The sequence below is a fragment of the Miscanthus floridulus genome, chromosome 19 (genome assembly GCF_019320115.1).
Source record: "Miscanthus floridulus cultivar M001 chromosome 19, ASM1932011v1, whole genome shotgun sequence".
Taxonomy (NCBI): Eukaryota; Viridiplantae; Streptophyta; class Magnoliopsida; order Poales; family Poaceae; genus Miscanthus; species Miscanthus floridulus.
In genome coordinates this window covers 35,606,301-35,616,722 of record NC_089598.1, presented here as the reverse complement: position 1 = coordinate 35,616,722, position 10,422 = coordinate 35,606,301, and the positions used below count along the sequence as shown (strand labels likewise).

Here is a 10,422-nt window from a genome sequence, read left to right as displayed (position 1 = left end):
GCAGGCCTGAATGCCTGATGATAGAGAAGCAACCCAAATTGGATCCAATATGTACTCAATCACTTATGCATAACTCATGTTTTCAGGAGCCAAACTGCTCCGTTGTCTCATGGTCCAGTATGTTATTCTTCCCCAGCAATGTTACTATTGAGTTATGATCCAAATTCAGTTATGTACAAGATAAAGGCTAATTTCTGCCGGAGCGAAGCGAGGCCCGTCGTTGGAAGGCTTGGGCCAAAGCGAAGCGGAGACTGAAATTAGCCCATCATGTTTCGCCTATTAGGGTTTTCCATCTATATATACTTCATGTAAGCCGTTGTCTTGGGATAAGAAAAGTTATAAATCCCCGACGTTTGTAATCTCACCCGATATAGTGAAGATTTGCTGGCTGGTGCCCGTGGTTTTTCCCTTCCACCTTGGGAGGGTTTTCCACGTTAAAATCTTGTGTCCCATGTGCTTGATTTACTGTTCTTCGTCATTTATATTGCCTATCGTTTATAACAAGTGGTACCAGAGCTTGGTTTGACCTTAGGGTTTCGCGATGGCATCGATGAAGTTTGATCTATCGCTGCTGGATTACAAGACGAGATTTGCACTGTGGCAAGTCAAGATGCGGGCGATTCTAGCACAATCTTCGGATCTTGATGAGGCACTGTACGGTTTCGGAGGAAAAGGGTAGAAGTCATGGACCGCTGAAGAGAAGCAGAAGGATCGTAAGGCTCTGTCTCTGATTCAACTTCATCTACATAATGATATTTTGCAAGAAGTGTTGTAGGAGAAAACTGTCACAGAACTTTGGCTCAAGCTGGAATCGATCTGCATGTCCATGGATCTAACCAGTAAGATGCACGTGAAGATGAAGTTGTTCACGCACAAGCTGCAAGAAGGTGGTTCGATGATGAACCACTTATCGATCTTTAAGGAGATCATTGCCAACCTAGTGTCGATGGAGGTAAAATATGATGATGAAGATTTAGCTCTTCTACTGTTATGCTCACTGCCTACTTCGTTTACAAATTTCTGAGATACCATACTATTAAGCCGTGATGAACTAACCCTTGCGGAAGTATATGAGGCCCTCCAGACGAGGGAGAAGATGAAAGGTATGGTTCAGTCTGATGTGTCATTCTCTAAGGGCAAAGTGTTGCAGGTTAGAGGTAGGCCCGAGCAGAAAACCTATAACAACAACAATAATCGAGACAAGAGCAAGAACGGTAAAGCCGTTCGAAGTCCAGAGGTAGGGATAAGTTCTGCAGGTATTGTAAGAAAGATAATCATGTCATTGAGGATTGTTGGAAGCTGCAGAATAAGGAGAAAAGAAATGGTACGTATAAACCGAAAAATTAATTCGATGGTGATGGTAAGGCCTCTGTTGTCTCCGCTGTTGATAATTCTAATTCAGGAGATGTTCTGGTTGTTTTTGCTGGTTGTGTTGCTGGTCATGATGAATGGATACTTGATTATGCATGCTCGTTTCATATATGCTCTAATAGAGATTGGTTCAATTCTTACAAGTATGTGTAGAGTGGAGATGTCATGCGTATGGGAGATAACAACCCACGTGAGATCGTGGGCATTGGCTTTGTTCAGATCAAGATGCATGATGGCATGATACGCACACTGAAAGATGTGAGACACATACCAGGGATGGTCAAAAATCTCATCTCCCTCGGCACACTTGATGCTGAGGGGTATAGACACTCCGGTTTAGGTGAAGTGTGTAAGGTATCAAAAGACTCTCTCATTCATATGATAGGTGATATGAATTCTGCAAAGTTATATATTCTTAGAGGAAGTACTTTACATGGTTCCGTCACTACTGCTACTGTTTCTAATGATGAACCAAGTAAAACTAATCTCTGGCATATGCGTCTTGGGCATATAAGTGAACTTGGTATGGCAGAATTGATCAAGAGAGACCTGCTGGATGGCTGCACTATGGGTAAGATGAAGTTCTATGAGCACCGTGTTTTTGGTAAGCACAAGAGGGTAAAATTCAATGCATCTATTCATACCACCAAAGGTACACTTGATTATGTACATGCTGACTTGTGGGGGCCGTCTCGTAAGCCCTCTTATGGTGGTGCTCGTTACATGCTTATCATTATTGATGATTACTCTAGAAAAGTGTGGCCTTACTTTTTGAAAAATAAAGATGATACTTTTGTTGCTTTTAAAGAGTAGAAAGTTATGATGAAAGGCAATCTGAAAAGAAGGTAAAATTGCTTTGTACTGACAATGACGGTGAATTCTATTCGAATGCTTTTTAATGATTACTGCAGGAAAGAAGGCATTGTCAGGCACCACACCATCCCGTACACTCCTCAGCAGAATAGTGTGGCTGAGCGCATGAACCGAACCATCATCTCGAGGGCTCGTTGCATGTTGTCCAATGCTCATATGAACAAGCGTTTTTGGGCTAAGGCTGCTAACATCGCCTGTCGCTTGATCAACCGGTCACCTTCTATCCCACTTAATAAGAAAACTCCTATTGAGGTATGGTCTGGTATGCCTGCTGATTATTCACAGTTGAGAGTTTTCGGTTGCACTGCTTATGCTCATGTTGATAATGGAAAGCTAGAACCTAGAGCCATTAAGTGTTTGTTTCTTAGTTATGGTTTTGGAGTTAAAGGATATAAGTTATGGAATCCTAAAACTAAAAAGACTTTCATGAGCAGGAACGTTGTTTTCAATGAATCTGTTATGTTTAATGACAGCTTGTCCATAAATGTTTCACCAGTTGGTTCTAATGAGGAGCAGGAACATGTTAGCGTGCAGGTGGAGCATGTAGATGATCAGGAAACTAAAATTGTTGATAACAATATTCATGATATTATTCAGCACTCACCTCCTGTTTTGTAGCATCAAAATCAGTCTATTGTAGATCACAGAACAAAGAGGAGTTGTGGACCTCGTCCATGTTTAATTGAGGAATGTGATATTGTTCATTATGCCTTTAGTTGTGCTGAACAGGTTTAGAACATTCATGAGCCGGCTACATACACTGAAGTTGTTGTTTCTGGTAACCGTGAAAAGTGGATTTTCACTATGCAAGAAGAGACGCAGTCACTTGAGAAAATGGCACATGGGATGTTGTGCGCTTACCTAAACACAAGAAGGACGTTCGTTGCAAATGGATCTTCAAAAGAAAGGAGGGTTTGTCTCATAGTGAGCCTCCAAGATTTAAGGCAAGGTTAGTAGCAAAAGGTTTCAGTCAGATTCCTGGCGTTGATTATAATGATGTATTCTCTCCAGTTGTAAAGCATAGTTTAATTCGTACATTTTTTGGTATTATTGCTATGTGAGATCTTAAGCTTGAGCAGTTAGATGTAAAGACTGTGTTTCTACATGGAGAGCTCGAGGAGGAGATATATATGGACCAGCTAGAAGGGTTCATACTACCTGATAAGGAAGATCATGTTTGCAAATTAAAGAGGTCCTTATATGGTTTGAAACAGTCTCCTCGTCAATGGTATAAAAGGTTTGATTCTGTTATGATGTCACATGGTTTTAAGAGGTCTGAATTTGATAGCTGTGTGTACATTAAATTTGTTGATGGATCACCTATATATTTGTTGTTATATGTTGATGATATGTTGATTGCTGCCAAGAGCAAGAAAGAAATCACTACGTTGAAGAAACTGTTGAGTAGTGAGTTTTAGATGAAGGATCTTGGTGCTGCTAAGAAGATTCTAGGTATGAAAATTACAAGAGACAGAAATTCTGGTTTGTTATTTCTTAGTCAGCAAAGTTATATTAAGAAAGTTCTTCATCGTTTCAACATACATGATGCAAAGTCTGTTAGTACTCCTATTGCTCCTCATTTCAAATTATCAGCTTTACAATGTGCTAGTACGGATAAGGATTTTGAGTACATATCAAGAGTTCTATATTCTAGTGCTGTTGGTTCTTTGATGTATGTCATGGTTTGCTCTCGTCCTGATTTATCATATGCTATGAGTTTAGTTAGTAGATACATGGCTAATCCTGATAAAGAACATTGGAAGGTTGTTCAGTGGATTTTCAGGTATCTTCGTGGCACAATAAATGCCTGTTTGAAGTTTGGCAGGACTGATAAGGGACTCACTGGCTACGTGGATTCAGATTTTGCTACTGATTGGATAAGAAGAGATCTCTCACAGGTTATGTGTTCACTATTGGTGGTTGTGCTGTGAGTTGGAGGACAACATTGCAGGCCATTGTTGCCCTGTCTACCACTGAAGCAGAATACATGGCTATTACTGAAGCATGTAAAGAATCAGTTTTGTTGAAAGGTTTGTTTGCTGAGCTTTGTCGAGATGATTCTTGCAATAATTATTTTGTGACAGTCAAAGTGCTATGTCTCACTAAAGATCAGATGTTCCATGAGAGAACGAAGCACATTGATGTCAAATACCATTATGTTCGCGATGTGGTCGCGCAAGGTAAGCTGAAGGTATGCAAGATAAGCACACATGATAATCCTGTTGATATATTGACAAAGCCAGTTCCTGTTGCTAAGTTTGAGCTTTGCTCAAGCTTAGTTAGTATAACTGTTTAGCCCAAGAGACTATTTGACACCGGAAGTATTTCTTTGTTGTTTCAGGATGAATGTTAATTTTATGCTACAAGAAGGAATTTGTCTCAAGGTGGAGTTTGTTGAGTTGTGATCCAAATTCAGTTATGTACAAGATAAAGACTAATTTCTGCCGAAGCGAAGCGAGGCCCATCACCGGGAGGCTTGGGCCGAAGCGAAGCGGAGACTGAAATTAGCCCATCATATTTCGCCTATTAGTGTTTTCCATCTATATATACTTCATGTAAACCATCGTCTTAGCATAAAAAAAGTTGTAAATCCCCGACTTTTGTAACCTCGCCCGATATAGTAAAAGATTTACTGGCTGATGCCCGTAGGTTTTCCCTTCCCCCTTGGGAGGATTTTTCACGTTAAAATCTCGTGTCCCCTGTGCTTGATCTACTGTTCTTCGTCGTTTATATTGCCTAACATTTATAACCATTACAACACACACGCCCACAAATGAAATGTTAACGCGATGTCCCAACATCCCACTTCACACGCCAAAATCCGACAGGAAATAGCCTTCTTGCACCGGGGTTACCTTGTTTTGGCTGGGGGCTTGGTATGCATGCACCAACAAAAATGCCAAGTGGTATGTGTGCAAAGGAAAATCACGCCTATAAACTATCGACATGGTGCTCAGGCCAGTCCACATTATTATACACACCAAGTAGGAGTGCACGGCACGGCTACTTCAAGCAACAACATTGGTCAAGGCATCGAGCACTTGTTGTCGGGTGGGCAGCGCTGGAATAGCGCCCCTCTCTGTCACAGTGAGTGCTCCACAGACGTTTGCAAACTTCAGGGCTTCTCATAATCGACCTTCGTCCTGTTTCAGCCACAAGGAAAATATGAGTGGTTTCAAAGCACCAGTGCATAGTTCAGTTTGTGTGGAAAACAAAGAAATACCAAGGTAGCCTGAATGAAAAACAAAAATGCCCCCAACAGGAACAAGTAGCAATTGTTTCTGTATGCAGGGGGTGCCAACTAAAAACATATACCCGTGCATCAGCATGTTGCCTATCTCAAGAGACAAGTACTGAAACTTTATACGTTCTTCGAATTGTTTATTGGTGTTCTCTAGATTAGCAAGCGCTAAGTGACCGAGCAACATGTCTCTCATATAAGAGCATGACTACCATTTGTAACATACGTGTTCCTTCCAGCCTCAGTGAAACACGGTTTGGTGCTTCCTTGCTTCAGGTGCAAACTAGGTGGTCTTAATGAGTAAAGCTTGTGACATGGCGTACTTGGATTCATCCCATTTTCCAAAAATCTTAAGTACAAAAACCATATAGTTCTTTTCGTGCGCATTTGCCTTTTTTTCAAACATGGAGTTTACAATGACCCTATTCTTTAAATTCAAAATCGAAGATCCAGGTATTAGGTATCACTAAACTAAACAATATTTATTCTTTAATTTGCACAGCTTGCAAATTTGTAGCATCTGGGAATTGGGAGATTTTAGTATTTAGATAAGAGAAAGGTGAGTTTGGTATACAAATGCCAGTTGCACACAGATTCAATATGCCTTTCTCTGTAATTATCCAAACTAAATATCTTTTGACTCTATGTGAAGAAGTAAATGTACTAAACATAAGTGTCATTTCAAGTCCTTCGAAAAATTATTTCTTGCATCCATGTGTAGTAAAAGCTGTTCATGTAAATCTCTAAAAACTGCAGAGTGCAGGAAGCTGTTTTCTTCTTTCCTGTTTTTCTTTTTCGGCTAAATACTGGGACCCTATAATGTCCATGTAAACTGTTGTAACTCTCAAACTTCTACTTAATGCAAAGGCAGGGCACCTGCCGCTTTCATGCTAAAAAAAAACTGTAGTAAAAGCGTTGAGGAAGGTGCTGTAGCAGACTGCAGGAACACCTGAAACATAGTTTCACCTACTTCTGAAAGGAGGTAACAAAGCAAGTGCAGTCATACCTGGAGCAGTGAAAAGTCTGTGGCTAATTGAGATAGCACTCCAGCAACAAAGGCATCGCCAGCACCAGTTGTGTCAACAGCACTTACCTTAAGTCCACCAACTCTACCACTAAAGTCCTGTTATTTCACAAGATGTACTGTAAACAACATTTTACAGACCTATGTACATAAGGCATTGTTAGCAAGTAAACGTAATTAAGAATTTTTAAAAGATTGTTGACTAGAATTGAAATAAATAGTTTCATTAAGATAATATCCAACGCCATGTGAATTTTTATTGGACAAAAAGTGTGTTCATGGTCATGGAGAAAGAAAAAAAAAAGGAAATGGTGTATTCAAGCAACAAAAAAATAATATTACCCTCTACATCATAAGTGTAAAATTACCTTAGAGTAATAACTACAGCCATCTGGACCTTCAGTGACAAGAAGCAACTTTAGGTTTGAGTGGATAAGTTTCTTTACAACGGCATCATCATAAGGATCCGCCCCATTTGTGAGAAAGGAAACCTCCTCTTCACTTATCTGTCTCAAAAGAGACACAAAATGCGCAAATCAACACAAGATTTGCCTGTAAAGATGAACCACAATTTACAGACTTGCTACCTTGATAACATCAGCGGTTTCCCATATGCTTAGGATACCATCTCTAGCATCCTCAGCTGATGACCACAATGGAAGCCTCAAATTTGGATCGTATGAAACAAGTACTCCAGCATCTTTAGCAGCTTTGGCAGCTGCAATATGTGCAGTTTTACAGGGCTCAGTTATAAGACTTATCGAGCCATGGTGGAATATTTTTGCCTAGCATAAATAACATGATCAGATTACATTAATTTAGCCATGGTGAAATCAATAGTAGTTGAGACGCATAGATATTGGAACGGCAACAGAATGTACTTCCATACCTTCCATATAAGATCAAGGTCAAGTTCTTTTTCTTCAAGTAGCATATCAGCACTTGGATTACGATAGAACATAAATTCACGTTCACCATCACTTCAGAGTGTCACAAATGCCAAAGCTGTTCTAACATGAGGATCAAATAGTAATCCTTGATTATTTACATTATTCTGCTTCAATATATCAGCTAGCATGTAGCCAAATTCATCATCACCAACCTACAAAGTGAAAAACTCCAGAAGAACAAAATTACATAATGACGACAAACAAGACTCTGGTCTATTTTGAACATGAAAAGGATAGGCTGCACGCTGCAAGCTATAACCAACAATTCAAATGAAACATGGTTCGGTGAAAGCACTACTTTAAACGTATAAGAATGTAAAAGAGATACTGACTAAATCCTATCATGTATTTTGCCTTTGAAAGGTTTCAAACAGAAAAGCACACTGCTTATAACCCCTTTTGTTCCGTTAAACAGTACAAATACAATAATTTTACCTTTCCAATGAAAGCTGAAGAGCCAACAAGACGAGCTATTCCAACTGCAACATTGGCAGGAGCACCCCCAGGAGCCTTCTTGAAGGCTGGTGCTTCTGCCAGTGACAAGCCATTGACAGTTGGGACGAAGTCAATTAGCAATTCACCATAGCACACCACATGTGGAGAATTGCTCGTTTCAGGGACGCCATCACTGAAGATTGCCTTTGTTCGAACTAAGGTTGAAAATTGAAGCAAACAAGAACCAAATCAGATATTCTTGCTTTTGCAGCGTCATATCTAAATTGACAAAATGTTAACTATAAAGCTAAGCGCCTTTCTTTTTCTGCGGAAACGTAATATTGTAAAATGAGTGACCACCGCTCGATCCATAATGATCCCTGATATGGTTATCAATGCACATGAAAAGCCATGGAGTAAAATCAAGTTCACGACATACAGAAAGAAGAATGATAAAAAAAAATCTGAAGAATCAAATGAAAGGCTGATCATGCAGCCAAGATAAGTTAAGAAAATATCACTGCAGTAAAAATAATTAATTAGAACTGCAAAGCCAACAAGTTATTGTCAGCATTAGTGAGCTCCTAGCATAAAGAAAAAGGGATGCGGCCCTTGTTAAGAACTTAACATAGACTTTTTGGAGCATGAAACTGTTTCCTCGTGTTTCATATAAACGCCAGAATCAAATGGAAAACCCAGTCGGACCCACCCACACCGATCTAAACTCAAGTCTCAACCATAAACTGGGTGAATTTGCCATCCCAACACGAGCCCGGAAATTCTGCACACAAGATTCTCATAAAGCCAAAATTCTGAGCACTGCACATTGGACTGATTTGAACGGAAACCATGTGGCTGACCACTCATACATGATACACCTAGCTCATATTTCAAGTACCATCCCAATTCCTCAAGTTCCCGAAGCCCATCTGTAATCTGTTAGACTGTTGCTACAAAAATAGCACACTCTTAAATGCATGATCCCAATGCTATTTAAGAGTAGCACCTAACAGTAAGATAAATGCATGATCCCAATGCTATTTAAGAGTAGCACCTAACAGTATTTTTCTACCGTATCTACAGTATTTTTCTCCCACGACGAAACAGCTTCGGCCGGCTGATACCAGACGAACAGGCCCAACGGGATGGCTAGCGGAGAACGATCTTAAAAGTGAGCGTACAAAGCACTCTCACGGCCGCACCGACACCGAGTACCTGCGCGTGTCCGCAGCGGCCCGGCAGAGACGACGCCGCGGGGCCTCGCGACGACGGGGAGGGAGCGCCTGCCGCCGGCGGCGTGAGAAGAGAAGGACGACGGGAGGCGGCACAACACCGCGCAGGCCGGCGCCGCCGCGTGGAGAGCCATGCGGATGCAGATGCGTGGAGGGTGGCCGCCGGCTGGCTGGCTGGCGGAGGAAGCGAAGGGGAGCGAGCGAGCAAGCGCCGTTGGTCAAGCTGCCGGGTTTTTTTTTTGGGCTGGGCAGCCGGCGTGCAGCTCGGCTGCTGGCGAGTGGAGTGGCCAGCTCGGCGCGGGGTAAAGCGCGGCTGGACCGCGATGGGCCGGGTCCATGCGCGTCTTATAAAGGCTTAATAAAGGAACGGTGGAAGAATAAGGTCGTAGCATTTGTTCCTCTCCGCTTGTTCCGTGTACCACGTCTGCAGAAATGTGCAGGGTACTTTCTTCCGGTACTGTTGGACACATACAAACTTTTATATCAATATAATACAATACATTTACCATACAAAACAAATTCTAGCTTTTGGGGAAAAAAACTCCTAATAAAAGCATCTCCAATATTTTCCAAAAAATCAATTGGTAAATCAATGAGTTTTCCAAGTGGCTAAAAAAAGATGGGAGTTTATTTATTGAGCCTCTCCAACCGTTTCCAAAATATGCTCCTAAAATATAGAATACAATTTTGCATCACGAATTCTACGCTTTTATCAAATCACCCTAACCACTTTTATACTCTTTTTCTCTCTAATAAAAACATCAGGAGTTTATTTATTGTATGTGGTATGAATTTTCCGTTAAATTTAGACCATTTGATAAATCATAAAACCCATTGGAACAATTTTTTTTATTTTCAAGATCAATCTTGTAACTTCTGGAAAATCTGCAATGTTAGATCATAAAAAAAAATTAATGGGACGCATTTTTTTCGATTACTCTCATAATTTGTAGTAAATCTAGATCGTTAGATCATCGTAAACCCTAATGTGCATATTCTTTTCCTTTTCTCAGTTAAATCTAGTAATTTCTAATAAATATAGACTGTTATTAGATGATGCGTCTATCAGGGCCTGCGATGCAATTGTTGATCTCTATGCTAGTCGATTAATTGTTCTCACTTCGAACCACGTTCACCGAATCGAACACGATCAGTAGATTGACTTGTCTACAACTCATGCAATCTGCTGACCTGATCGGTGCAATCCGTTCTTCCTAGCATGGCGTGGGGACGCTTCCTCAGCATCAACAAGCCACGTAGCATCAAACCATGTCAACATAGCTGCGTGGATGAAGT

The 10,422-nt window shown here is 40.8% G+C and overlaps 1 pseudogene; it reads right to left on the bottom strand.

Annotated features, from left to right (window-relative positions):
- Positions 1-4,913: 4,913 nt before the first annotated feature.
- LOC136527754 (probable fructokinase-6, chloroplastic) lies at positions 4,914-9,433 on the bottom strand (annotated as a pseudogene).
- Between the last annotated feature and the right edge of the window lie 989 nt (positions 9,434-10,422).